This window comes from Grus americana, chromosome 6, assembly GCF_028858705.1.
Source record: "Grus americana isolate bGruAme1 chromosome 6, bGruAme1.mat, whole genome shotgun sequence".
Taxonomy (NCBI): domain Eukaryota; kingdom Metazoa; phylum Chordata; class Aves; order Gruiformes; family Gruidae; genus Grus; species Grus americana.
This window is the reverse complement of record NC_072857.1, coordinates 43,205,412-43,228,528: the sequence shown is the minus strand read 5'-3', so window position 1 is coordinate 43,228,528 and position 23,117 is coordinate 43,205,412. Positions and strand designations below refer to the sequence as shown.

At 49.4% G+C, this 23,117-nt stretch overlaps 1 protein-coding gene across 4 annotated transcripts in view; it reads left to right on the top strand.

The window, feature by feature from the left end:
• Positions 1-1,529: 1,529 nt before the first annotated feature.
• The window catches only part of ADARB1 (adenosine deaminase RNA specific B1), an 84,829-nt gene continuing 63,241 nt past the window's right edge, over positions 1,530-23,117 (top strand). For 3 of the 4 annotated variants that reach the window (XR_008577624.1, XM_054829816.1, XM_054829814.1), the window contains exon 1: positions 1,530-1,722. The gene's annotated coding sequence lies outside the window, so the exon portion shown is untranslated. The remainder of the gene's footprint in view (positions 1,723-23,117) is intronic. The other variant, XM_054829815.1, reaches the window with a different exon arrangement.

Here is a 23,117-nt window from a genome sequence, read left to right as displayed (position 1 = left end):
GCAAGCCCAAAAAGCCACGAAAGCGGGGAAGAGTGAGGCCAGTGCTGTGTCCTGCTGTGTCCTGTAGCATCCTGTGAGCTTGTTTTGAGACCTGCAGCTGTCAAGAGCAAAACGCAAGTCATCGCTCAGAAACCTGCTCCCCAAGGTGACCGCATGCTTTCACTCTCAGCCTGCTGTCACCAGCAGGCCGTGCGAGAGCCAGGTTTTAAAGTAATTATTTAAGCCTTTTTGGATCTCCTGTTCTGCGAGAGGTTGAAGCCATAATTTACATAACGAGCCATGAGATACACTGATGAACTATGCTGTTGGTGTTTGAGTGGAGATCACTCACTGTTTGCTGGAAAACACTGTTTGGCTTTCTCATCTTGGCCTGGTGGGATGGACTCGGACACGGACATCGCATCCGAGATGATTTTGGAAATGAAAAGCTCAGTCCTGGGGTTCTGCTGGCTCCGACGCCAGTCGCAAGTCCCCGGGGGTTGAGCACGGAGGACATGGGGACTTGTTCTTTTTTTTTTTTTTTCCCCCTCTTCTGAACCAACGCTGGCATTTCCGTGCCTCTTGACCAAAAGTGACCTTGTTGAAAAATAAAATGCAGGCGTTTGGGTCTAAAAGGCAAACGAAGTCAAAAGCAGAAAAGCTCCTCAGCGTCTTGCGTGCTCCTGGTGACGTTGAACATCTCGGGGGTGTCCAGCAGCACCCGGGCACCCTGAGCCGCACCCGGGCACCCTCAGCAGCACCCGGGCACCCTCAGCCGCAGGTGCTGCCGACGTTGCCGGGTCCTTTGCCACATGCTAAAGGCACTTGGATGACTTAAACTGTATTTTTTTCTCGCTTTCCTTAAAGTCCCTGCTGTAGGCATCTCGCCCGCAGCCGGCCCCGCGCACTCGAAGTCCCTTTTGTCCGGGCCGTGACGGACTCGCCGGGTGGGCCGAGGAGTCGCTCCCAGCACCGGCCCCCGGGGGGCTGCTCCCGGCACGCTGCCCGGGGGACGCGGGCACACAGCGCCGCACACCCCGCAGAGCCGGCCGGGCCAATGCCGCTGTCACCTGCCTGCTGAGGCCTGGCACGGGGAGCGGCGGGCCTGCCTGAGCCCAGCCGGCCTCGCCCAGGGCCGCCCGCCGCCGGGGCAGCGGGGTGGGTAGTGCCGGGGAAGGCAGCGAGGGGACGGGACGGGACGGGACGGGACGGGCCCAGCCCGGCCCGGCCCGGCCCCTGCTCCAGACCCCACCCCCGGGCCGGCGCTGGCCCCGCCCCTCGCTCCCGCCCCGCCCCTGCCGGCTCTGCGTCGCAGCGCCCCCCCCGCCCCTCTGGCCGCCGCCTGCCCCGCCCCCTCGCCACGCTCGCCCAATCGGCGGCCGTCTCCCCCAGCAGCCGGCCCCGCCTCGCTCCCGTTGCCGTTCCCGGTGCGAGCGCGCCCGGGCGCGCGCCCGCTCCCCGCTCGCGCCCCTGCCCCGCCCCTCCCGGGGCCCGCCAATAGGAATGAAGGCCCCGCCCCCGGTCCCGCCCCGCGCGCGGGGCTCGCGCCGCTGGCGGGCCCGGTGCGGCCTGTACGTCGGCGGGGGCGCGCGCGGCCGGTCGTCCCGGTCGCGCGCAGGCGCGCACGGGAGCCGGCGGCGGCGGCGCAGCGGGGGCCGCCGCTCGGCTCGGCTGGGGCTGCGGATGGCGGAGCGGCGGCGGCGGCGGCGGAGGGGCCCGGGCAGCGGCGCGGCGCTGGGTGAGGTGAGGTGCGGTTGCGGCGGCGGGAGCGCCCCGCGGGACCTGTCCAGGTCCTGACGCGGCGGCAGGTGCCGGCGGCGGCGGCGGGCCCGGCCGCTCCGCACCTGTTGAGCGCGGCGGGTCGGGGCGGGGCAGGGCGGGTCGGGGCGGGGGTGCCGGCCGCCGGCGTGGCGGGGCGCAGTGCGGCGCGGGGCCCGGCCGTGCCCGGCGGCGGGGCGGGGGCGGGCTCCCGGGCGGCCTTCCTCGGCCAGGGGCCGCGGCGGCGAAGCCATTTTGAGGGGGTGACGGCGCGGCGGGAAGTTTGGCCCCGGTCGCCCTCCCCGGAGGGAGCCACCCGGCGGGACCGGCCGCGGAGCCCGGCGTCTTCTCCAGCCTCCCGGGGACGCGGCCGCCGCGGGGACCGGGCTCGCTGCTTTCTGGCGCCCGGTGCTCTGCCGCCCGGGAGCCCGCTGCTGGCGGCGAAGGTGAGCGCGGCGGTCGCGGTGGCCTGGCCGCCCTCCCCTCCTCTTCGCCCGGCCACCCGGGGCCGGCGTGCTCCCTCCGGGGGAACCGGGGCTGGCCGCCTCCCCCCGGCCCCCGCTGCCCGCCCTCTGCAGCGGGGAGGGCGGGCGCGTCCTTGCGAGAGGAGCTCGGGCGTGAAATGCGGGTTCACCTCGCAGCGTCTCTTTTTTTCCCTGGCTGGTTAAAAAACCCTAAAAGCCCCAAAGCGCCCGCCCCCCCCCCCCTTTTTTTTTTTGTTTTAGCGTGCCATCTGTTGCTGTGGCTCCTGGTGGGTTTGGGGTTTCCTGGTTCCTCCTGGATCTGGTTGGATTTAGGCTGTGCTGGAACAAAACTGCGGCGGCGATATCTGTTATTGTGCAAAAAGTCTGGTTCGCTTAAAAAAATGTTTGCGCGCGTTTTTAGCAATCGAGGCGCGTTGGGTTGCCCTGAAGGATGCCCGGCTGGGCTGTGGCCGAGGGGTGGCTGCTGGCCTGCTCCAGCCCGGCGTTCCGCCCGCGTCCTCACCTTGTGCTTGTCAGGACTCGGGGTGATGGACGGCCGGCGGCGCTGGGCCAGAGGGGAGGCTGCAAAGCCGTCGGGACTCTGGGCTCAGTCTGGTGAAACCACAAAGCAGACCAACGAGCGCCGTAGCCAGCAGCAGCCAGGCTGGTCCTTAGAAACACGCTTGGCCTGGGCTTTTATTTAGTTCTTTGAGCAGATATGTCTCTGTGCAGGAACCTAACCTCTTTTTTTTTTTTTTTTTTTTCCCCCTCCATCTCCAGTAGGTTCTTTTGAGCAGCAGCAAACTGCTGTTGATGTTTCTATGTTGTGCAGTATCGGATTTGAGCCCTGGGGCTCTGAACGTGGCGCTGCTGCTCAAGGGCTTTTGCCACTGTTTGTAGCATGTTTATTCCTCGGGGAATCTTTTTCGGTGGTAAATTAAAACTTCCTGGGTTTTGTAGCATAAACAAGATTGCGGTTGGTTTTTGGTTGGTTTTTTTTTTTTTGGCGCGCAGAAGCGGTGACGAGCTCGTCCTGGCTGTTGGACTCGTACGGACACGCCGTTTGCTCTGTGAGTTATCCGTCACCACCATTTGAGCGTCGCATGGGTGAAGTTGTAGCACCATTCTAGCATCATTCTCTGAGCTGTTATGCTCGAGAGTGGCAGCAGGCCAACCTACAGAGTGCAGAAGATGTTTAGAATAATTAGTGATGGAATACCCTTTTAAAATAATTGTTTGGGTTTATCTAGCACTCAATTGTAGTGATATCTACCTCTAAAAATAGGCAGGCCTCCTGTGTAATGAGTCTCGTAGTATAAACAGTCACGTCTTGAATGACTGTTGTTACTTTTAGGATGTTGAAGATAGATGCTTTTGGGGGTTTTGCCAAATCCTCTGTCTGTTTGACCCTTTTTTTTCTGCAACGAATAATGTGGTTCTTGGCCCTTACGGCGTGTAGTCGTGCGATGACCAGAGGAAAAGCTTAGTAACCCTTGCCATTCGGGACTGGCACGGCAGGACAGAAAGCTTCCCCACCGCTCTTCTGGCAGCCCAAGGTCGAGCAGTCCTGTCTTTTCCACGAAATTCCTGCTCTGTGCGCTGCCACCTACGCAGAAGCGTGACCAGCAGTTGGCTTTGACAGGTGACTCTGCATCACTTTTGCTTGGAGGCGCTGTCCCCAGTTAATTAAGTGCAGAGCTCTGTCGGCTAGTGTTTGTCTGTGCTGGTAAGTCCATGGTTTTTGTGCGAAGAGCAGCTCAGGCGTGATCGTGGTTGCGTTGCTTGTGCCGATGTGCTCACCCTGTGCCGGGCTCTTTGTCACGGCGCTCGGTTTTGCAAGGCTGGCCTCCCGGGATGCCTTCCCCGAGTTTGCCAGGGCACAGCAGCATTAACGTGCAATTCTTGCTTCCGGTAATTAAGCAAAAGAATTGTGCGAGGAATTTTCTCACGTTTTGCCATACGGTTTATCAGAGCGTAACAGATGAGCTGTGGCCCTCACCCCTCATGCACACATGCTTTTTAAAGTTTCTTTTCAGCAGCCAGCGTGCTGGCCGTGGCTCGTGTGCAAAAGCACCGGCTCCTCAGCTCAAGGAAGGAAGAGCAGCCCAGCTTTTTCAGCAGGAGGAGAATTTGCTTTATGAAGACTTGTTTTCTGGGAAGGTACCGTGGAGGACATTGTGCTCAGTGTTTGAAGCAGGAGGTGTGTCAGAGCTTTGCTCGTGCTGCGCTCGTGGACCTCAGGCCATTTTTGTATTTGCCCCCAGGTTATTCAGATTTATCTGCTCTGATGACAGTTTAGTGCCCTTTCATGGGCTGTACGTGGTTCAGGAATGGAAATGCGGTGCCGTAAGCCTTCAGCAGCAGGCCTCTTGCTTGCTATGAGCACATACATCCCCTAGAGTACTTTAATCTTGTTTATTATACGCAAATGGGACTGGCTTCTCTTTTAAAAGCCAACTGTGTTTTGTCTTGAGTGGGTAAAACCTAAACGGCTGGGCTTATTAGCTCAGGCAGGGCATCGTCGCAGTTTGGGACTGCAACCAGGTTGGGCTCCGCTGCCCTCCCGCAGACTCATCTCAGTGCCCGGTGTACCCCGTACCGGTGCCTTTGGTTGTTCGCAGTCACCTGGTCAGAGACCCTGCGGGGGAGCAAAGGGGTCCTGTTAAACAGTGTGATGGCAAACCGTCGTGTTGGAGAGCCATGGAACAGACCAGAAATATAACACGCCCTCTAAGGAACTCAGCATCGATGTTTTTGGGATGTCATCCGTGCCTGGAGAAACTTGTGGGGATGGCAGCAGTGGGTATGCCCCTGGTGAGGAGCATCTCGCCGGCGCAAGGGCTGAACGAGTCCGTTAGTGCCTCTCCAGGCCAGGACGATCTTAGGCGAGGCTGAACTAGGCTGTCTCCAGGTGCTGGCAGTGAGCGTGGCTGGTCAGGTCGATGCCTCTTGCATTCGAAGTCAGCTCAGTGGGCGCACAACCCGAAGATGTTAGGTGAGAATCTCTGAACATCTAAGGACGTGGTCTGATGGAGAGAGACACGTAGCACTTGCTGTTTCTGCAGCTTCTGAGACCAGTAAGTGCTTGGCACCTTTGAAACTCAGCCCATCCAGCTGCCGTGCTATGGATTTCAGTTTAAGTTTAAGTACCAGAGATTAAAACTGTGGTTTTGGACTGTATTTATCAGTAGAAGCTGTTATTTATGTATCTTGGTTTTAAAGGAAATGCCTTTATAGTATAAATGTTGCGTGACCAAAAAAAAAAAAAACAAAAACCAACACAACAACTTGGCAAATTGATTATGTAAGCAAACGAAATGACATTTTGAAGCAAGTTTCTTTCCTGTTTGCATACAATGTGGCTGTTTCTTGCTCATTCCTACCATTTAACAACAGAGTGTGTTTTTTCAGTCCTTTTAGTGAATGTCTTTTGTATGGTAGGTATGAGAAATATTTGTTTTCACAATTTGAGTCCTTGAAGAGGCCGTCAGCAGGCTCTGGGAGCTGGCAAGAGCCGGCTGTGAGTATCAGGGTCTGTACCTGACCAAAGCAGCAGCATGTCTGTGCATTTAAAAAAATAATAATTTAAAAAAAAAAAGAAAAGAAGAAACCCAAGTAACTGATACTACTCTGGGAGCTGAGCTTGTCTCAGAGTGATGCCCTGGACAGCCATCCTCTCAAGAATATCTGGTTGCAAAGGGAATTGGGATCATTTTTACATTCTCTACCTCCGGGTCAGCCACGGCGTTTGTCCGTCCCCGTGCAAAGGGAATTCGGCGCCTCCAGAAAAGCTGCGCGGGTTACCTTGCGCCTCCTTCGCCGGCGGGGAGCAGGGGCTGAGTCAGTGCTGGCTGCCGAGGGCTGTGACTCAGTGCGGTCCCCTCGGACGCACGTCCAGCCCGCTGCCAACAGAGCCGGGGAATAACCTGATTACAGAAGTGTCCTCTGTGGGTATGTGCTGGTTAGAGGGATCTGGGAATGCGGGGCTGCTTTCGGTAATTGTGCGTGTCTGTGGTGGAACTTGGTCATTACTGAGCTTTTATATGCCGTACCGAGCAGCTGTGGGAGTGCCAGGGAGCTCAGAGGCCAGAAGCTCCTTTCCTTTGTACTTGATAGCACGCTGTTATGGTTTGATATCTTTGTGGGTTGTGTCAGGTTTGAAATTTTATTGAATTTAATTTTATTTTTATCTGCTTGAATAGGAATGGTGCTTTGTTTTCCTTGCGGAGAAATTTCTTCCCTGATGCTGTAGGGTTAGGGCTCTGTGTGTTTCCTGCCCCTTAACGTGAGGATGCTGTCCGTGTTTTTAAATCAGGATTACCTCACAAACAAATGTTTTTATCAAGAACTCCTGCCACTCCCGTATGTTTCTGAGCTCAATGTCCCATTGCATAAGCATCGCACTGTCAGCGTACCTTAATGAAATTGGTCAACACGTTGAAAAGTCCATCAAATTTGACGAGAGGGTAGAGTTGTCAAAGGTAAGTGCCGAGAAGGTGCACGGGGGACAAGAATCTGCGTGGAGGAAATTCTCAGGTTAGCACTCCGCTGGAAGAAAAGCTGTTGGCCAAGTGCAAATATATTATTAGACGTCAGAGGGTCTTCATGGTAGGGAGACAAACAGGAAATCGAGTTTCATAAATGGTTCCAGTAGAAGCTGAGTGTCCTTGTTTTCCTTTGTGGAAGTGGTGAGGAGTGATCCAAGTAGCAATCTTGCATTGTCATAGGTGACAGAAGAAAACAAAAGATTTCGGGTGCCGTCCTTCACCCTGCCCCTCGGGGCCGAAGGGGGAGGGAGATGAGTGAAGATTTTAAATTTAACTGTAAAGGCTTTTGCAGTTGTCTGGGAAAACGTCCTTTTATAGGTGCCACGTAGCCGCTCGGGTCAGGAGTTTTCTGTGCAGAGTGCTTTTGGCAGAGATGCAAAAGGAAGGTCTGCTCGGGGGACTGAAGAGCATCGCCTTTTTCCTGTTTGCACCAGTATGAATTTAAGGTATTTATATGGATGTTCTTTTCCATTTTGGTTTCTGAAGCTTTTCCTTTGTGTGGCATACTGAAATGGGATTTTTTTTTTAAAAATTTATTTTTTATTTTGAAGAGATTCTAACAGAACAGAGCTCTTGGACCCATATCTTGAATCCTGCGGGTAAGATGCTGAGTATCCCAAGTATTCTCATTCAGAGAAAACGTGGGAGGAATATGGTATATTTTGAATTTAAAGGAAAGTAGAAATATTCCTTGTTTGGCGCTGCATGTCAGGGCATACTCTCCGATTACCTTTTGTTACTGTAATACTTTAAGTCACGTAAAAAATTTTGTGATGGGCCTTTGGTAATATTAGGCTTGGGGACTATACCGATACCAATTTATCATTGTTCCAAACTCTACATGTGCTAGCACTCTTAATTTCCCAATGACTCCCCCTCCTCCTTTCTGCTATTAATTTTGTTGTATCAGCTCTGGGAAGAGATGAATTGTTTAAAATTTGATCAAAAAGAGAACAAGCAAGTATGGAAAACATTAGTTTCTTTCATTTGTCAGATGTAGCATGTGAAAATGAAGTTTTTTACCTAGGGATTGTGAGGCAGCCTTGATTAGAAGTGGTTTTTTCCCATTTAATCTGTTTAAATTTTGAGATTTGCAGAGATAATTAGTACTTGCCTCTTCCATTCTGAAGGGCTTCTGCTGAAAGTGTTCAGTGCATCTAAAATGAGGTTGATATTTAGGTTGATTTACTCAGCTCCTCACCTTTATTAGCAAATGAGTCTTTAAGTTTAAACTTTCACTGCCTTTTTTCCTTGTTTAATTATACTCTAATATTTAGGCACAGTCTACTGAGAAACTATTAGAGGGGAAAAAATATCTTTGATTTCTTTCTTTAGATGCAGATTTTAGAAAACTTTGTTTAGAAAGCCCATTCTGAATCAAAATGAGTTCTTATTTTTCACCTCAAATATTGAGTACTTCATAATAATAATTTAAAAAAAGACTTTATATGACTCCCAGTAAGAGCATAGTAGGATCTTCAATTCAAAAGCATGCTCAGCCCTATGTTTTCATTAATAAATATTGCACATGCATGCAGGTTAGCTGGAAAATAAATGTGGCCAGCCCTAGCAGAAGACTCCAGCTAGGGGTAATACAGACATCAAGGTACAGACTGTAAATCAGGAAATTTGTGCAGCAGAAATTACCAGGGATTTGGGAGAGCACTGAAGGAAACTATCGCTGCAGGCTTGCCCTGTTCTTGGAGCAGCTGCTGAGGGAAGAGCGTAGCACTCAAGATGATGGAGCCTTGGTGTGGTCCACCCTGGATGCCATTAGGGGGATAGTAAGGAAAAAAAAAAAGTCTACTGATCAAAACCAGACTAAGATAACACATTTCAAGGCTGCTTTTGTCCTTAGGCTCGCCATGCTTTTCACTTCCAAAGACAGAGGATCAGTACTGGTATATTTAAGTCTCTGAAAAATGAGAAGAATGAACATAAGCTGATGGCTGAACTGTGCCTCGTTTGTGAGAAACTTGTAATAAAGCTCGCTCCGTGGGGGAACTGGGTTCATATCCCTCCTCCGCTGCTCAAGTTTTAAAGCTTGCTCTTGACACAGACATGTAGCTCACACTGGGAGACCAGAGGAGGAGGAGGAGATAACTGCTCTTCTGTCAGGTGCTTCCCTGCTTTTTTCATCTGATAGCCTTTGATCGAGCTTCCACCCTGGACAGAACTTTGTAGCACATGTGTTCTGTGTGTTTCCCACACTACAGAAGGTAGCAAGGGGTGTTACGGAGGGAGAGATCTCCTGCTTGATCTGTATGAGAAGCAGCATTGTTTTCTCACTTAAATTTTTGTAGGTTTGGTAGCTGAAACTTGTAATCTGGTTGAACATCCCCTTTTGGACACTGACTCCGTGTAGGTTTGCAGTCCCTTGAACCTGTTGCCTGTGGAGTCTGCAGAAAGTCTGGGTGCTGTTTCGAAGGTGTGGAGCCACAGGCAACCATGAGTTACGGTCATATTCCACATTAAACCAGCTAGGCTAAACCACGTTCCCATTTTTTTTTTCCTCTCCTTAAGCTTTTCAGAGCAGCCGTGTGGCACTGCACTTCCATCTTCTCAGCCGCCATGGCTTTGATGTCTTGTCTGGAGCTGCAGCCACTCTCTTGGTTAGAAGCACTCTTACAGCAGCGAAGTCATCCTTCAAGTGCTGAGAGCAGATTTGCTTTCCTGGGATTTAATGTGTATTATACAGACATTCTTATAGTCGCATTTTTACAGATGCTTTTTATCTCTCGCCGCTTACCAGCGCCAAGCGGTACTCTGCGGTTTGATGTAGTGTGATACTGTGTTTTGATAACAAAGTGGAGCTGGAAATTAATGCTTAACTCGAACCAGTGATCCTGGCAGTTGTGTGTTGGGTGCGTACGTTAGGATTTTAATTTGCATTGGGAACGTGCTTTTGGCAGTCTCCTGCTTGTCTCCACGTACTTGTGCTTCAGCTCAGACAGAGGAGTAACAAAGTCAGAGGATGGCGAGCGCAGAGATGAGCTCCAGGGGCACATCCGCCGCCTCTGAGTAAGCAATTGGGTCGTGCCTCGATTGCTCACGAGCGTTCAGCCTTTGATTAATCAGAAGCTAAATTGGGACCCCTTTGCTGAGTTAGCAGCTCTTAAGAACGTGAAACAGAAAAGTAGAGCTGACTCGAGCGAAAGCACGGAGGTCTGCTTGGGAGCGTGCGTGCCTGTGCTTTTGGCAAAGTACAGGCAAAGGGGCAAAGTCTCCCGACTAAAGAGCTTCGAGAAAGTGCAGAAAATCCTCTCTTAACTCCGTAACCTTACGTGCTTGGAGCGGTGGAAGCTTGAGCCTATCGCCTCCCCTCTATTTCATGAGCACTGTCGGGTCCTTCCATCGCAGTAAAGTCAGCAAAGTCTGATTTTTCCTGTGTTTTTGAACCTTTTTGCAAAAATCTGGGAAGTTACGTTAAACCCAATTCCATAATGATGATAATGAATTGGAAATACTCCCTGTCTGTGCACAGGGCGCATTAGTCTGAAAGCCTTTGGGTAGTTTATCCCCGTTGATGCTTTTATATCAAAGTTGATTTCCGTAGACCTCAGCGGTGATGAATGCGGATAATGAGGGATAGGGAGTACTACTGTAGCTCTGTCAGGGTTGGTTTTTTTTTTCTGGTGCAGCCTAGTTTCTCTTCTCTTATCCCCTGAAAGCTATTCTTAGTAAGTGGTTGTTTTTTTTTGAATTGAGTGAATAATCAGTATTTCATTCACTGTCCTTACATATGCTTAAATATAGTATTAACGTAATCTTCTTATATGCTTTTCCTCCTGCTGCTCCTGAGTTCATAAAGGAACCAGGTTCACTGTTAATAAGATCTATGAATGAACTTGCCTGGAAGTAAAATAGTTCATTCGGGCTTTGGCTCATATTTATTGCCAAGATGATAATTTATTTATATTTTTGGAAGCTAGCATCATTCTTCATGCATCTAGCTTCTTATACTGCACCGTCCCCGCTTGTTTGCCTCGGTGCTGTCAAGAGTAATTGTTCTGTGTACAAATTCCTTAGATACAGCCTGTGAAACGGAGTTTTGTTTCCTGCTTTGAAAGTAAAATGACTGGTGGCAAACTTTATGTTTTCCCCTTTTTAGGAGGGTTGATCCACTTGAGGAGACCAAGGCGGTGATCGACACCTGTCAATCTCCTCGCGCGGGAGCTTTGCACGCCTCTCCTCAGGGCTGAGGCCCCGCAGAGCCGGAGGGGAGCACAGGGAGGGTTGTGCTGAGCCGGGGGGGGGCGCACAGGGAGGGTTGTGCTGAGCCGGGGGGGGGGGGGGCGCACAGGGAGGGTTGTGCTGAGCCGGGGGGGAGCACAGGGAGGGTTGTGCTGAGCCGGGGGGGGGGGGGGGGGGGCACAGGGAGGGTTGTGCTGAGCCGGGGGGGGGGGGGGGGCACAGGGAGGGTTGTGCTGAGCCGGGGGGGGGGGGGGCACAGGGAGGGTTGTGCTGAGCCCGGCGGGGCGCACAGGGAGGGTTGTGCTGAGCCGGGGGGGGTTGGGGGGGGGGCGCACAGGGAGGGTTGTGCTGAGCCGGGGGGGGTTGGGGGGGGGGGCGCACAGGGAGGGTTGTGCTGAGCCGGGAGGGGTTGGGGGGGGGCACAGGGCGGGTTGTCCCGCGGCCGCCGCTGCTGCCGTGACCGGAGGGCGGCAGGGAGGGCGGGAGCTCTCCGTGGTGCCGAGCGGGGCCGACTCGCCCCGCCCCGCCCCGCCCCGCCCCGTCCCGCCGCCGGAGCGCGCGTGGCCGTGCCGGTGACCGGCCGGCCGGGGGTGACGTGGCGTGGCGTGGCCCGGCCCGCCCAGCGAGCTCAGTCCGCCCTGCTGACGCCCGGGGTTGGATCCGTGGCTGGGAGCAGAGCGGGGGGTGTCTCGGTTTGGACTCGGGCTGCGCAAAGGTACAAAGTCTGTGTGGCACTGCGCTCCGCAGAGCTGCCCCTCGCTCTGCTGAGGGCTTTGGCGGGCTGGAATTGTAAACTTTGGACGTTAGGCCATGGTCACGTTTCCTGGAGATGGTGTAAATGTAATACAGCTTAAATAAATACACCTGGTGTTCGTGTAACTCCATACATTTTTCTCAGCCCCCCTTCTCCCATCGTTACATTTCAGATCACGATGGCTGGTTTTTTTGTAGCCCGGGTAATACTCAGCACTATTAGACAGTATTCCCAACTCCACTGTTCATTTTCCATTTCCTTTGGCCTCCTCATGCTTTTTTTCTTAGGCAAAACCGCCTGCTTTTCATGTAGGGTTGCGTCTGGTTTAATGGCTGGCAGGTGAGATCTGAGTCGCAGGTGAACCAGGACACTTCGGAGGTTGGCTTTACCAGCCCGGTTCTGAACGTATGCAGCTTCTCTCTGCATCAGTGCTGTCCTGCCTGGCTTTTTCAGCATAAACCTACCTCAGGTTTGGAGTTGTCCTTTTTCCTGCTTGCAATCTGTTCTTTCTGCAGTAACTCATTCAAGAGGTTTATTTTCAACACGCTGGAGGGAAGGGATGCCATCCAGAGGGACCTGGACAAGCTGGAGAGGTGGGACTGTGCAAACTGCATGAAGTTCAATGTGACCAAGTGCAAGGTCTTGCATGTGGATTGGGGCAATCCCAAGCACAACTACAGACTGAGTGTAGAATGGATTGAGAGCAGCCCTGAGGAGAAGGACTTGGGGAGTGTTGGTTGATGAGAAGCTCAACACGAGCCAGCAACATGCATTCACAGCCCAGAAAGCCAACTGTGTCCTGGGCTGCATCCCCAGCAGCGTGACCAGCAGGTCGAGGGAGGGGATTCTGCCCCTCTACTTCGCTCTGGTGAGACCCCCCTGCAGTACTGCATCCAGCTCGGGGGTCCCCAGCACAAGAAGGACATGGAGCTGTTGGAGCAAGTCCAGAGGAGGCCACGAAGATTATCGGAGGGCTGGAGCACCTCTGCTCTGGAGACCTCAGGCTGAGAGAGTTTGGGGTTGTTCAGCCTGGAGAAGAGAAGGCTGCGGGGAGACCTCAGAGCCCCTTCCAGTCCCTGCAGGGGCTCCAGGAAAGCTGGAGAGGGGCTGGTGAGAAGGGCAGGGAGTAACAGGCCAAGGGGAATGGCCTGAAGCTGCAGGAGGGGAGATGGAGATGGGATGTGAGGAAGCAATTCTTGCCTGTGAGGGTGCTGAGGCCCTGGCCCAGGTTGCCCAGAGAAGCTGTGGCTGCCCCTGGCTCCCTGGCAGTGTTCAAGGCCAGGTTGGATGGGGCTTTGGGCAACCTGGGCTGGTGGAGGGTGTCCCTGCCCATGGCAGGGGGTTGGAACTGGATGGGCCTTGAGGTCCCTTCTGACCCAAACCATTCCATGATTTTGTGATTTTAAAAGAAAGTTGACTTTCCAGTCTTCAGCAAGCTTCCCTGATAGCTGTGAGACCATTTTCTAAACAGCTGCTCTTGATTGCTTTGAGTGAATGTGGAAGAGACTAGGAGTACAACATTTGATTCTTGCAATAAAAGCTCTGTTGAGGAATATGGCTATTGACTGTTTTTCTCTTGCCAGAATATCACCTGATCTATAGGACTGCTTAGACGAAACAAGCTGCTTTGAATCCTAAAGGAAAAAAAAAACAACAATATTTTGAAGGTCATAGCTTTTATAGTGCAGTGTTAGAAAGTAGGAACAGGAATTGTTCTCCTGGTAGCTTTCAGTGTAACATAGCTCCTCAGCATTAGCTAATGCTTTGGCTTTGGTATTCGCGCTGCTCCCTGGCTTGCATACTTTCTTTGCCATCTTCTAGTGGTTTCTTGCCTTGGTTTGATACATTGCTGTAGTGCAAACAGGACAAAATTGTAAAACAAGGATATTAATCAGGACAGGCTAGTTCCTGTGCCTGGGAAGAGGTAGGAAGCGCTAACGGTGTCTGTTTAGCTGGACACCCAGAAGAACAACTAGACAGTGGGCTGTCCTGACAGACGTGAGTGAATGGTTTAAAATGGGATACTACACTGCCACTATGAAGTATTTGCTGCTCTTGCTGTTGAGCCGTAACCGTCATCTTGTGTAAGTCCTAACTATACCCATGACCAGTGCTTTGCCTGCTGAGCACTGGGGCAGGTTGACCATGATGGTTCTAAGACTCATATAGGTCCCTCTGATACGGAGGGATGGTGGTTGTCGCATGAAAGATGGGAACAGCAGGAACCCCTAGATGTGCAGAAGTCCAGGAAAGTGAGTATAAATGTGTATTTTTGCATCCACTGGTACTTAAAATGCATACAAACTCCTCTTGCTCCAACAGTTTGCTGGACTTGAGGTGCACATCATCCATGGCAGCATTGGTAGTGAATACTACTTTCGTGTGTGTGCAGTGGGATCATTTTGAATAAATGACTTTGGATCTGTGCTGGGAGGCTGCTGATGTTTTTATTGGAGGTTTTCACCTCACAGAGCTAAAGTCTTGGTTTCTTGTTTAGAGCGTTGTTTAGAGAACGGCTAACTCCCTGTATTTCGGAAGGAATAGCTTCCTCTTCACAGAAGATGTGTGCAGTATATGCATATATATGAAATACATGCATGTGTATAATTTTTTACGTTCAGTACTTTGTCCAGAATAAGAATTTCAGTCTAAAAATAATTTAGATACAGTAAAAGGTCACTAAAGTAGGTGCAGAATCTAAATTCCACTCAGTAACGTGGTTTCTTCACATATGAACTGATGTACTGGCTGAGATCGCTTAGGTAGTCTTGATTGCATTAAATGGCTCTTTCACGCTGCAGTTCTGCTGTAGAGAACCTGAAGCAAATTTTACACCTGGACTTGTTTGCTTCCCCTGTCTCGGTGTGCCAGGGGAACGGGGATTTTCCACCCTGCTCCAGGAGCAGATGTGGCATAGTACATACAGAAGAGGTGCTCATCCCTCTGTTAATCTCTTGCTGGTTTTAAGTTCTTGGGGACCTATGCTGGGGTGGTCTTTAGACCTTGTGTGTGGGAAGTGGCAGAGACGGAGGAGGGATGTGGTGGTGGTACGTGCCCCGTGAGGTGGGGAGGATGGCTGTAGCATCCCGTACCTCAGCCGGCAGCTTGGATGGCACTGCGGTGCTGTGGTTTTGGCTGGAGCAGAAATGCAGCCAAGCCTGGGAAAAAGAGATGCGGCTCTCCGGTTTCCAACAAAATCGCAGGGAGGTGCCCCTTGTGCCCCAGGTGAAGGCTGGCTTCCCTTGGCTTGTCCACCCTTCCTTCCGTGGGGGCTTGGGGCTGGCTGGTGGCTGGGTGCTGCTCAGCTGCTGCCCTCCCACAGCACGCGTGGAATGCTGGCAGCTCTCCTCCTCCTCCTGGGGCCACCAGGAAATGCTTTCTGAAAGGCTGAAGAAAAACGAAGGCACTCCTGGCTAATCCAGCATAGTCCTTGCTCTGCCGTCATCTGTGGCATGTATCAATTCTGCCTGAAAAGCATCGATTATTTCTTGCCTTCATACAAAAAGCCTCGCTTGGTTCTGACAGCGCTCCCTTCCAGGACAGATAATTTCTTCTCTTTTTTCCTCTCCCCCTGTATTTGGCACAGTCATGCTCTGATTTGTTCTCCTAGACTGAGCAGCTCTTGGGGGACTTCTCTCGAGCTCTCTATGCTCCATATGGCCCCGTAGTCCTCCCCTATTTACCTTCTGCTTCAAAACGATATCGATTTGTAAGAGATGGCAGAGATGGGCAGAGTCCGGATGCAATTTTGCCGTGCCTCGTGCAATGATAAATTTCTGGTGTAAATAATTCTCTTGTATTGGTAAATTTTCCCCAACAAAATGTCCCTTCTGGCAGAACTCTGTCCTCTCTCCTTTTAAGCCCCCTCGTTCTGGAAGTCGCCATCTCCTCTGCAGAACTAGTTAGTTATTATGGTCTTCTATCAAATACCGTATTGATTTATTTTCATTGGTAAGACTGGTATTAACTCCAACTCTATCTCTTCCCCATCCGATGATGGTGACTATCATGAAAGATGTGCAATTTCTTGAGAGGGAGACACTGGCAAAAGCCATTTGAAAAGCTAGGTGAGGTCAGTACGCCTGCTTCTAACCAATGCTTCGCTGATGCACTCGAGATCTCTAGTGAATGATAATGCACGGTTTGATGCTGGGGTCCCACGGGGTACATGGTCCCCGCTGAAGCTTCGCATGCTGCTCAGCAAGGCTTTCTTTTTGGCCAGTCTTACTCAACAGTTGGCTCAACTAATATACAGAGGAGTTAATTCCCATTCAAAGTGTGGTTTTGTTGGGTTTTCTTCTAAAAATATTTTTTGCATCTTCCACCATAAATATTTGTCCAGCTTTCTCAGTCTGCATTGCTTATGAATCAGGAAAACACTTTTGTGGATTCCAAGTGAAGTCCCATCCAAGCAAAGGGCAGTAACAGCAGTACAGACTTTATGCTACCCAGGGAACACAGAAATTGATAGCAGCACAGATGAAAGTAAACACGGGAGTACTGATGTTGAAGAACTGGTGTGGGAACAACAAAAAATCCCCACCAAGAGGTTGTAATTACTCTAAATTATATTTAAAATAATATCTGAAGCTCAATATGTGTAACTGAAATACCATGTCTCTCACCCATTGTTAAGACTAATGGGGGTAAAAAACCATGGGACTATAAAAACATGTCTGTAAATGCACAAAGGGTGGAGAAACCACCCTCCAAAAAAAAACCAAATGGAAGTGGGCAGATTTTGGCAAAAGAACCAAGAGATTGACTAGCTGGGAACTGATTTACAGTGGAAATTGGCATTTGCTGGGACCTGTGGTAGTTTGGTCAGAGAAGTGGTATTTTCTCTGTTAATCAACGGGAGAGTCAGCCCCCAAGTTCCCATGAGGTTCTAAGAGACTTGTACTTTGGAGAAGCAAATTACCCAGCTTTGGTGGAGAAATACTTCTCTACATGCCCTGCCATTTCATTGGTTTGAGTTTTGGGGTCATCCAGAGCTTGTATTCAGGATTTTTTACTGAATGTTGTAGGCACAAAATCTTCTAGCCATGAATCGTAACTTCAACTGCAGCATGTGCTGAGCTCTGCGTTCAGACTTAAACACTGTATTTTCTGTTCCCTTCTGGTTTTGTTGGAATAACCTGAATATTGGTAGTTTGAAATACAAGCTGTGGCTGCACCGAGAGCCGCAGCAGCTCAAGATGTGGGGAAGTTCCCAGTTGCAGCCGGTGAAGCTAGGCAGGTTGGGATGCTCCTGGAAAAAAACCACAAGCAATATGGGAATCTCCATGCTCATGCGGCACCGGCCATCGGCTCAACAGCCCACAAACACAGGGCAAGGTGGGTTCTGGTGTAAGCTGGGAGAAGCATTTCATATGAACCAATGACGTGAATTATTTCAGCTTGAACATCTGTGTTTCTATTCAAGATTACAGTCCTTTAACCAATTTTTTTCAGCCCTAATATTTAATTTTTTTTTTATTATTATGGAACTTTTCAAACACACAAAAACAAAGAAAAAATTTGCTCTGTATCAGGAACTTTCATCACTGACTGATTAATTCTCCTCCTCTTAAATATATGTAGTTTCAGGTTTGTCTTGCTAGGAGATTCTTTGGGGCCACTTTGTATAATTTAGTAACTAAAGTAGGCATATGTATTTCTGCTCTTTTTAGCCTCATTTCCTTTGGCTATCAGGAGCAACTTTTAATACTCAGCAAGAGATACTGTATTATCTGAAAAGGTATTAATCAAATTTTATCTGAACTCAAAAAGACAAATGAAAATGAGCGTAAGAGTTACCTACTGAGAACTCAGCCTATGGGGGTAATGCATCAAAATTGTCTTCTGTAGTCTCAAGTCTCCGCATTGATACACTCACAAGTTTTGGCCCAGTTGGCTGTGGTTTCTGCTTGAGAATCACAACATAAAAGATTTTTTCAACCCTTTTTCTGTATGCAAGTCATGCAAGCCAAGGGTCTGTTCTGGCCATGCCATCCTGACCTGTGCCTGGGCCATGCCAGCATCCTCCCTCTCTCTCGCTCTCCTCCTGCCCTATCCAAACCCTACCCGGCGTTTCCCTTGCTGGTCTTGTAAAATTCGGGGATGTATTACAATTTCTTGAGTAAGAAGGTGGTAAGTACCGTTTCTGCACGTCGTGGCTGTAAAATGTCTAATATTCTGTGATGGCAAACACTCTGCCTACACACCAGAGTGGTGATGGAAGTCAGATTTTACACCATAAGCATGGTTGGTGGTTGTTTTTTTAAAACATACAGCTAGTTAATATAGAATAACACAAGGAACTGCTCCGGAAGGGACAGTTTGAGTCAGTCTTGTGTTAGAGAGATCCCAATAGCCAGCTGCAACTGCCAGCTCCTGAGGAAGGCTTCCAGAAACTGGGAGTCAAGCCCTCTCAAAAATTAGCTTGAAGTTCTTCAAATCCGCTCATATTTGTAGTGGAGAAATAGCAGAAATGTGATTTTTAGAAGTGAAAGGTAACACTTTCATATTCTTAGAAGTCCAGCAGCTGTTTTTACCAGAAACATTGCAGTGATGAGACACACACAAAAATCCTGCAAGCTGCCACCATGGAAATGCAGACTGTCAGCGAGACTTGAGTTACAAACACGGGGTGCTTCGAGTTCAGTTGCCATGCGCTCTCCATGCACGCTGCAGCGGGCTAAGAGCGGGCCTCTGCGGGGGGAAAAAACCCCAACCAATTTAAGGTACAGGTGCTGTTTTTTTGACTCCCCAGTGCAGTGAGGCAGTTCATGGGATCCCCTTTGTGCTGCAGGGCAGGGGCCACCGTGCCCACAGGTAGGTCAGAGTCCTTGCCCATGGTCCAGCCCTCAGGTTGGGCTGTGAAAATAGCCGCAGCCAGACCGGGATGGTGGGGCAGAGCGGTGTGTGCTGGGATGTGGGTAATCCCGTTTGCAAGAGAAGGGCAAAAGTTACGGCTCAGTGCAGCCTTTGGCAACTCTTCCCCTTCCCATCTCCCATGGAGCTTAGCCCCTCTCCTGTCTGCATCGCCCTCCCGCAGTTCCCAGCTCTGCTGGGGTATAGATGCATAAATAGGGAAGCAGCGAGAAAACAACTGACCTGGAAATGTGATGCCCAGCTAATTGCGGCCCGGTCCTTTGTTTGGGAAAACGGCATGATTTGGGTTTCTTCTGCAGTCTTTTAACTACCCTGTGCATGGAGTTCCTGTAATGTGCAAATTAAAGCCAAGGGATTAGAGCGCACTGAAATCCTCCCACGTTAAATGCATAACACTTATTTAAAAAATAATAAAGCACGCGCACTGGCAGTGACCACAACCTGTCTGCTTGAGTGGGGTGGTTGCTAGGGCAGAGTGCTTGCCGCCGCCGCTGCTGGGTGCCCTGGCTTTTGGTACACGTGTGCAATCCACGATTTTTGTTTCCCCGGTTTAGTTTGTGCTTCCTGGCTTTTTGTGCCCAGCGGATGGGGTTTTGTGCTGTTTTTTCTCGGTGGGGGAAGCTGTTGGTGAGCTGCAGGCTGATGGAGAACGATTAGCATCGTGATTCATATCAAAGGCTGAGCCTGAAATGTGCACAAACAATGTCTATGTTAAGCCCTGTTTCCAGCCTGTACATTTTATCTTAGCGTACTCCTTTTACTGAAGTTGCAGCACCCTCTTCTGCTGTTTTATCTTCATATAGGCGCTATAAACTGCAATCAAGTTGCCTTCTAATCTCAGTGATAAAATTAATGAAATTCTGTGGCTGGGCTGCGTGAGTGTTTTTCCTGCAGTCATTGGTGTGTGGATATGCCTGTGCCCCTTGGGTCTTGTCGGTTTTAACCTCCTTTGTGTCGCTCGTCCTCTGTCAGGTGCAGATAGGTAACCCTAGTCCCAGTCAATACTCTGCTTGTAAATCCAGCTATAAATCGCATTGGTTCTTCAGCAGCGTTGTGGGAGCAACTAGCGAGTTGTGTCTCGTAACCAGGCGCTGCTTGGCGTGGGCGTACATCACCCCACCTTTGCTCATCACTGCTCTGTCTCCCAGCTTCGTCAGCAGCTGCTTGTTACACCGGGTGGTTGGAAGCAGCTGAAGGCAGCGGTTTGGTTCTCTGCCTGGCAGCGGCTCGGCTGTCCTGTCCTGCCTGTAAAAGTAGAAGTCTGTGGATAAGATGTGTTGTTTTGGTGGTCCTGAAGCAGTAAATTTAATATTTAAGGATCGTGGGGAGTCACTTCCCACGGTAAAGCCTAGAGAAGACATTCATATGTCCTTAATGCAGGACATCATCTCATGGTTTTCAACACTGTTAAACTGAGTGATAAGTGTTTTGCATCTTTTTACTAAACATTGATTTCTGATGCATTTTTCTGAAGCCTAATGTTAAGGTACAAAATGTCCACGTAGCTCATGTGCATCTTATCTTTGCCTCAGGGAGGAAGTAAGAATGAAGATTATCAGCCTGCCTTGTTTGGAAGTCTTAAAAATATCGCTGTTGTTCAAATGAAGAAAGGTTTGCGGACCTCTAGTATATGCTGAACATATGTCGAACAAGCATGCAGGGGGTTTTACAGGTATTTTTTTCAGGATATGTTGAGCAGAAACCCCCGGTCGCTCACCGTAGCAGAGACAACAGATTTCAGCAGCTTTCTCAGTTGGTGCAGGAACGCCCGCCTTGGTGGAGCATCTTCCAGCGCCGGAGTTGGTCGGTGCAGCTGGGACGGGTGGGTTGTCCCATCCCCACCACTCCTTGGGCCTAAATTCTTGTCCACAGTCTGTCTGTAGTCCAGACTAATCTTGTTCTTGTAGCTGTTGTCTAAAAAGTACTAATACAGAATGGAGAAATTACTTTCAATTGATTTCTTAAGTTCCTTTGTATTTCAACAGTTGCTGCTTAGTCTCGAGATCACGCTATTGTACTATTTCCGTTTGACTAATGTTTAAAACAACTAAATGAGTAATATAAATATTTAAACATTAGCTATAGTGAAATCACAAAAAACAAGATTAAAGCCTAGATTCCCTGAAGACATTTCTGGTAATTTTGCTCATGTGAATCATTCCTTTGGCTTCTGTCGCATTCTTCTCGAAGGTAACTCTCTTATACATGGGGTGTCGGGATCCTGTAGAAGGGAGGAGTGGCATTAAAATCTTTGATTCTGAAATAATGTTGTTTCAATACTGAAATTTTATATTGAGGCTTTAGGCTGTCATAAATAACCAGTACACCAACACATTGTTAATATAATTTTTCAAATGTTTGGATCACAAAATTAAAAATCAGAAATTAAAAGTTCCTTGCTGATATTATGTGAACATGTGAAAGCATTTTTGGTGAGAGAATGTTTGAAAAAAAATAATTTACGTCTGTATTTGTTCCTGAACAGGTTTGAATCTTTGAGTGTTCCAGAGTAAATGATGAATGTAATCTTATTTAATACCTGCAGCAAAAGCAGTGCTTCATGGAGTAGCATACTTCTTTTCCTGTGGATACTAACCTGATTCCTGTTGCTTAATAGCTGCTGAATTTTCATACCTTTTGAAGTGTCAGTGAACTTGGTTTCAGTGTCTTACAGATACTTTTTATACGTAAGTTCAAATAAAGAGCTTGTTTTATGCCAAGGGAAGGAGACACATTTGACAGCTTTGTATTGTGTATAAACTGCACTTACTGCTTTTTTTGAAACTTATTTTTTTCATGATGATGATCGCTTGCTAGTCTTTCCTAATTGATTTTGGAATTTTAAATGAGCAATTCAAAAGGGATATAGTGATCGTGGTTTGGATTTGGGCTATTATTTCATTGATTCAGTCTGATAAAATAAGGTAGGAACCATCATAGATGTCAAATTGTTTCTTTGTATTTAGGTGGAAAAACTATTTCCAAAGGTTTCTTGCAGCTGCTCGCCTTAATCTGGGGTTGAGAGTCTGAAGCAAGTCTATTTTAATTAATAAAAACCCTAGCTCCTCTGGTGCCTAGGGAGGGTGTAAATCAGTTAGCAAAAACTGTGGCTGTGCCTGCATCAAAAATCCACCATCTTTTGAGTTTCTTGTTTGACCTGTCTGTGAAATGTTTTGAGACAGCCTGCGTCAGAGTGTAAACTGAGCAAAAACGAGCTGAGCAATGCAGTTGGCTTTCCACCTCTAAGCAGTGCTGTTTCCTGAGCCAGCAGTAAAATTGGAAGGGCAGAGATGCTGGATTTAACATACCTGTGGTTTTTGTCATGTGGATGCGTGCAGTTGAAATGCCTTGGCTTGGCTTACCTGTGTCTTTCATAGAATCCCAGAATGGTTTGGGTTGGAAGGGACCTCAAAGCCCATCCAGTCCCACCCCTGCCATGGGCAGGGACACCCTCCACTAGCCCAGGTTGCCCAAAGCCCCATCCAAAATAAATAGGAAAGTAAATATGTAAAGATTGGAACTAGTGGTTTTTGTCTTATCCCGCGGCTGGTGGCAAGTGTCTCCAGATAGTTACTTCGCAGGTTTGTGTCTTGAGGTGGGACCTCCTGTCCCTTGTGGGTTGGTGGTTGGGAGATCTCTGTCATTGGCTGTACTTTTCCCCCCCAAAATCTTACAGAACTGATTTGACATATCTAGCATCTTGCAAATTTAAATTCTGTTGGAAAATCACTGTCAGTTACCGGAGAGAAACATGGATGTGTTTGCACATGTGCCCAACGCAAGGGTGCCTGCTCCCCTTGTCTCCTCTGCTGGTGTCACGCCTGGGACCTGCCGCTGCATCCCATCCTCTGACCTCATAAGGTGGGTCCCTGCCTGGTGGTGTGCCTCCGCTCCTCTGGGCTGGAGCATGGTCCTGGGACGGGCTGATGGCTCCTGGGACGGGCAGGGTGGCAGTGGTAGCTGTAGAGTTGGAGTCGCAGGACCTCCGCCACCTGCTCAGCCAAGGAGGCCTTCATTGCCTTCAAGGAAGGAGATCTTCATTGCTTAAGGAGACCCCTGAAATCTTTCTTTCTCAAAGATTTTAGGACTATTTGTTGACCAACGAAGACTTCGAAATGTTAGTTGGAAGCCTTTCTCCAAAGGAAGATTTCAAAGGGCCGGCAGATTACCTCTGAGAAACTGGAGATGCTGTTTTATACACATGAGATGTGGTCTGTGTAACAAAGTTAGTTATCAGATCTCCGATTTGTTTCTCATTGCCTTGAAACGTTTTCAGTTGAGCTTTAAAAAGTTAGTCTTTTCAGAAAGTCCTAAATGTCCAACATGACATGTTCTTCAAATGGGTTTCAAGTATCCTTTGCTGTCCAGGGAGAAATCATGTTGGGTGTGTTTCCAACTTTTTCATGTGAATAAACTCACTAGTCATTTTTAAAAATGAAGCTGTTTGGAAGTCCCTTGATTTCCATTTGTTTTGCTTTTTAGTTGTTATTCCAGCCACGTGATGAAAAAGAATTCTTCTCAGGCTTGCTTTGAACTCTATTTTAC